Source organism: Strix aluco, chromosome 12 (assembly GCF_031877795.1).
Source record: "Strix aluco isolate bStrAlu1 chromosome 12, bStrAlu1.hap1, whole genome shotgun sequence".
Taxonomy (NCBI): domain Eukaryota; kingdom Metazoa; phylum Chordata; class Aves; order Strigiformes; family Strigidae; genus Strix; species Strix aluco.
Genome location: NC_133942.1, coordinates 24,518,611 through 24,525,259, shown reverse-complemented (window position 1 = coordinate 24,525,259; position 6,649 = coordinate 24,518,611).

Sequence of the window (6,649 nt, the reverse complement as noted above, 5' to 3'; positions counted from 1 at the left end):
GCCGAGCTATATTTGGAAATCCTCTCTTATCTGCTGCACAGGACAGGAACATTTTCCTACACTGTGAAGAAAAGCCCAAGCAAGCAGCAAATTACTGCACATCATCACAAAATAGGGTTTAGTCCACTGGGTTTTAACAGGGAACACACATGTACTGTGCTGGAAACACCACAGTCACCTAATATTAACTAACACGGACTTACTGCAACGGCAAGTGATGACATTACCCTCAGCAAGTTTTACAAGCAGCAGGAATGAGAGAGCAAGCTCTGAAACAAGTGCTGGCATTCAGTGGCGTGCCCTGCATGGTACAGTTCCCACTCTCCCTCTGCGGCTTTGGATAGGTTAGTACTGGCAGCTGCTTTGCCAGGGACACAGAAGACAGCAGGTTTGCCTTCAGTAACAGAGAAGTCACAGGACAACAAACAAGTTACTTATGGTTAACTGAAGAGGGAGAGGATGCAGGAAGAGACTTGGGCTGAATGTGTGGGTCTCACTGTAAATGCACCGAGATTTTTGCAAAGCTGAGGAATACATAAAGCGCATAAAAAATAAATACTTTGGAGGTGATGCATCTTTATACATTTCTCTAAACTGGGCTTTAATGGCTACCTCTCAGGTAACTGATCCTCAGAACATCCCCTCCAATGTCAACATTACACTTAAAAAACAAGCCCTTTGTAATACCTGCTTTAGAAGGGGTGGCTATCAATTGCGCTCCCCCTTGGACTGGTACAAGAGACATTCCAATCTTTGCACCACCCTCAAGTCAATAATAAAATCATAGTTTACTGCATTTTGCCAAACAGTTTTGGTGCAAACATTTAAAATTACTCAAACAGCAAGTACCATACATACCCTTCACACACTACAGAGGTGGAAACTGAGGCACAGATACATTCAATACTTTTTTCCCATTCACCCAATAAAATGTTAAAAATAGAAGTCCCCTTGATGTTTCCTGTAGCAGCTCCTACAAAGCCTGACGCACTACCCTGTCAATGAAGATTTATCCACTAGTCACGCATTTGTTTTCCAGTGGAGCTCATTGGGGCTGCAGTAATACTTCTCCTTCCCCTCTGATCTCTGCTGTGAGTCACTGAAGCCTTTGCTCACTGTCTGGGTGGGAGCGAGAGCAGCGTCACCCTCTCCGCACGATGCCACGCACCCCAGCACAGCAGAGGGGAGCAGGAGGAGCGTGACTCAGGCTGAAGCATCCAGGGGCAGTGCTGCCATGGCAACTGTGCTTTAACCAGACCAGGCAGCCTTTAATTAATGGCCTGATTCTCGCTCCTTCCTTTCTCCCACAGTCGTAGTATTTACCACACTTCCTAGGCAAGCCACTGAAACTGCAAACAGGCAGCAAACAGCAGAGGCTACAGCCAGTCCAAATGGCACATGGGAGAAAACCCTGAGCTTCAAGGAGCACTGATGAAGCGGGGCCAGGTACAGCTGCTGGTGGGACCACTGCCTCAAGAAGGGCAGCGCCAAGGTGATGGACACCAAGTAGATATGCCAAGAGCCTGTGTGCTCATCACCAAAAGATCTGAGATTCAGTGCCAGCACCTCTCAGCCTCCAACATTCAGAAAGTCCCTTCAGCATCAGAGCAAGGAAGGAAAAGATATACTTGGAATCAGAAGCTCCCAAGCATGTCCTCAGTTATATCACTGATCATGGAAAGAAGAGGTCAGGGGTTGTCCACTCTACTCCCCGTGGAATGACTGAGACCTACCACAAATAATTTTGCGTCTTCTGATAGAGGGACAGTAGGCCACTAACCTTCAGGAATCCAAAGATCACGGGCTAGAATTCACTATAGTACAGAGCTCAAAACTGAAGACACAGTCGGAAACGTTGGGGTTTTTTGCTGTTTCAGTATTAGGTGAAAGTCTATACAAGTGATCATTCAAGAAAGAGGGATGCAAAAAATCAAAACCAAGAAAGGCTAACCCTCTACATGCTTGTAAACGTTAGCAATGACACTTTGAATCACCTTATAACAAAGGAAATTCCAGTCACAGCATGCACTATGGGAACACATGAATCCAGAGTGGATGCTAAAAGTAATTTTTTAATAAAGAAAAATCACCTTGGGACAAGGTATACAACAGGTACTGTAAAAATCCACTTGTAATGATGAGGAACTGAAATTCACAGCCTGGAGTAACAGACCAGCCTGTGAGTTCTATAGAGTAAATAACTAAGTGTGCAAAGACAACAATAAAATACTCAGAAAAAAATTAAAATTTAAACGTGAAGCAATTTGCTTTTTCAGGTGTGAAAACCAGCACTCCCACAGGTCTGATTTGAGCATTTTAAAACTCATCGCATAGCCAGAACAGCCTATACCCATTGTAAGTATTCAGAACTGTTCAGCTGTACCCGGTTCTTCAGTGGAGCAACACCACCATTCCCTGAGTACGTGGCCTTTGCACAGTTACCATTCCAGGTTTTTAGGACTGGCTCCTCAGTGATGACTATTTCTAACAGTTGAAAGATGGATTCATCTGTTCTTAATCAGAACGTCATTACATACACCACAACTATATGCATATGGTCACTGATGCTCATCCCACCTTCAGAAACATCACCAAAAGAAGTTTCTAGTCATATTACAGAGCCCAGATCTGCTCACTAACTCTTTGCACTACCTTTCCAGGTAGTGCAACTGCTGCTCTCAACCATTTTTCTGCTGCTAGCAGCAGAAAATGGCACTGCATTGAGAATGTCCATTTTCCCTTTAACTAAAAGCACTCAAGTTGATCTCTGCTTTACATGGATAAAATAGGTTTAAAAATAAGTGGTACTGCAAATACAGACAAGGTATGCAATAAGAAGCAGGAGAATGAGACCAGCATTGTCCCCCTAATTGCCTGACATCCACAGCAAGAAAGGATCTGCAGTGTAGGGCAAACAACCACAGCTCTGTTCTTTCAAGACTTTACAATACGACTTCAAGGTTTGAAGTCTGAAGTGCTTTTCCCTTAATGTAGATAGCACAAAAGACTTCTCTAGATACAGCAAAGCCTTTAGCTAAAAGCTCTGACTTGTGAAGAGCTCCCTATTTTAATCTCTGCACTGAGTGATGTAATTCAGCACCTGGACTTCCCCCTCTACCCCACTCCTCAAATGCCACTGATTCTGTCTCCCAGAAAACACTTGCCCAAGGTTCAGGGTTCCTGTTGAACTTGCCTTACTAGGGCCAAATGACTGAACTGCCCAGAAGAAATTCCTGAGGATAGTCTAAAGAGCTGAGGACTTATTTTGGCTTAGGGAGGAGCAGGGACACATTCTTTCACCAGAACATCACTTTCTCTTGAATGAGAGGTATAGAAAATAACCTGTCTGGGTACAGATGAAAAACATGACTAAGAAAATGTTCTCTCCAATGAGAGGACATTTTCTTGTCCTGTAGTTCATAACTGAGACACAGTGGGGTTTGACATTAACAAGGTAGAACTAACCTATTTATGAGTATTGTTACCAGGATGACACAGAGATGATCATACTTATTTCTCAAAATGACCAGTCCAGTTGTAATAAAGAACACTGAGCTTCTGTTGTTTTGATCTCATCCATTTACATATGCAAATCAGGAGAAGAACCAGGATTTTAATTTGAACCCAGTTCAGACTGACTTGAAAGATTGGTTATATGTCAGACCACAGACTAATCAAAGCTCATGCTCTTGTTAGGAGACAAAATACAAAGATAGGTATAAACCGATGCCATTCATGGTGATAGACTGGCCTGAGTCTCCTGAAATTCAGTGTACACAGTAACTGCCATCCAGCTACAAGGAGCATCTATGCTGCTCTGTGTAATGGCACAGTTGAAACAACAGCAGCCTCATCCCCAGACCAGATTTAACCATCCTAAACAATGCCACATGCAGGGAAGACTGAGGGAGATAGAGGTCACTATAAGGAAATGGTGCTACTCAGCCAAGATCTGGGTTTATGAGAAGGACTAGAGAGCCTGAGAGAACACAGACATCACAGAAGACCAACATGGATATACTAATGTAATAGCTGATACCTGAAAATGAAACTTTATAGACTCCCAGTGAAGCTAAGGTAGATTTTGTGCACAGATATGTTGGCAATAGAGACGATGAGCAGAGGTCCTTGCAAGCAAAAACACTTGGTAAGAGAATTCCTGATTAGTGAATGTAGTTAGAAAAGTGACTGAATTACCAGTATGGCACGATGTTGTCCACTGCAGAGAAATAGGTTTTGGAGCAATCTCTTTTGGAAAAATAAATTCAATCCTAGTCTAATCCTCATAGGCTTCACCTTTGAAATGTCAGGTCTGAACACACATTCTACTTGATTTACTTGTTTGCCAGATTTAACATTCAACAACAGAAGCCTGTCTGTTTACAGAGCCAGGTCAGGAGTTGGTGATGAAGGAACAGAACTATACAGGATGTTACAAAATGGACCTAGGGATGTAGTCCAAGTGAGGATGAGTAATGGTACCTACTTCTTCAGATGTGCGTCAAAACCAACCATCATTAAGAGGTTTGGACTGTTAATCTTAAGATTTGCAATGCTGTTAGACTTTAAGTTATTCAAGGACAGAAAGAGTTATGATTCATAAAGAGGCTTTTAAGAAGATGAGTCTAAGCCCTGCACTGGAACAGCTCAGGTAGTGCTCTCATTGTAGCTTAGATAATCACTCAGGTCAATTAAAAGCTACAAAACTAGCTCTAAAGATTGCATGTGCATTTGTAACAGCTATTTATATTTTACAGAGCCTAGCAGCCTCAGCTGAATGGGAGTGTGCCATGCAGAGCCCAAATATCTAGCAAAAGAATAGTTATCATTGCAAAAAGATTAGAAACTAAACCAGCAGTTTTATTATTTCTATTTTAGAGTTCAAAATTAGAAATGCATGGCTGGCTCCACTGCACCTAATGTACAGAAGTCCAGCTTGCATTTACCTTCGTGTATGCTGCTCTCTCTGGTGACCTCAAGCCCAGGTACCTCTTAAGGCCCCTGCGGTCAGACAGGACCGGCCCAGGCACGACTGACTGCCCAGGGACCTCACGCAGTCTCCGCAGCAGAGCAAGGACTCCTCACCTCCTGCTCTCCACAGAAACCCTTCTTTGTTTGCAGGTGCCTTCCCCACAGAAATCCCATACAGGGGACCAGTACCATCACAGCCACTGAACTACAACTCCTAAGCAGCTGCAGCCCTACTGGGGAGAAAGATCTGCCTGAAAAAATTTGGGTTTCTTGTTTCCACCTTCAGATTTAATGTAAATACCAGACATCAAGTCCTTTTAATCAAGAAATAAAAGTTTATGAGTTTATAAACAAAAGCTGAAAACTGCTGTTTTTTCTGGACACTGAGGCACTGGAGCACATTATGGGTATTCATGGTGTGGGTTACACAAAGAATTCAAAAGTCAATAACTGGAATGTAGCATTTCTTTAATAATTGTTGGGGGTGGGGGTGTGTGTGTGTGTGTTGAGAGAAACATTTAAACCATTTCCAAAAGGTCCACTACTGAAAGTGCTTTCCAACTCCTACTTTGAAGCAAGTCTAATAGCTGCAAACACCATGGATTTAAAAGGTCACTGCATAATCCAATCTCAGTGATTAACATTTTCCTTTGTACTTATGACTATACTAAAATAATGATCCCAATTCACAGGACGATTAAACACATTTATTAATTTTACTTCAGTAAAACAGGCTGAAGAATCTTTGAATAACCAAGCTAGCTGAAGTGTAGTTCACACCACCTTTTCCTTCAAGGAAGATAATTTTGCCAGTTAAAACAAAAAACCTAGTTCTTGTTCAAACCCAGTTTTTTCCTATTCAAAGCTGTGAAATGAGAATCCAATTTTAGTATCTAATTCAGAGCCAGCATCTCAGAACTACTGCTGAACACTATCCTTCTGCTTGCTAATTTTAAGGCACTCATTATTGCCCTAGGAGGCATATAATTGTTTACTATGAGAGTTACCATGCTGTTTGAGCCATTTGTACAAATAGTCACTGAGATGAGCAAGTGCACTTGATAGGAGGTGAAAAACCCTGCAACTTCACAAAAATTATGCCCACAGAGCCACTTGATATCCACGGTCATATCCTTCTGTAAGAAGGATGACTTTAGCAGACCTCTCTTTTCTTAGATTTCATGTATTTCTCAGCACTAACTTGAACTGATTACATGAACAGACCTCTCCCTTAACCATAAGAGCAATTAATTATGTAATATTCTACTTTTTAAAAAAAGTTCTTTCTTTCTTGTATATTTTGTACTCAATTTACATTTCATATTAATCAGTCATATGAGTGAGCAGAAATATACTGATAGTATGAAATGCTACTTTTAATGAAGGAAAATTAACCTTTTACCCTGACAGACAATTAAAACAGTAATTAATGAAAGCAGATGGCAAGTAGGTCACAACACTTAAGAGATTAATATATTCGGTACTACTTGTTTCTCAATTCATGCATTAAATACTGGCGGTCAGCTTGCCAAGTTTAATCTATATGACTAAAAATATGGACATGGGGTGAGGAGGAAAAAAGCCTAGTCAGCAGTTTTTGCAGAGTCACATTATCTCACATTATGCTCAGAAGAGGACAGAGGCAACAAAAGGGTCTGCATACCCATTCTAATCCCTC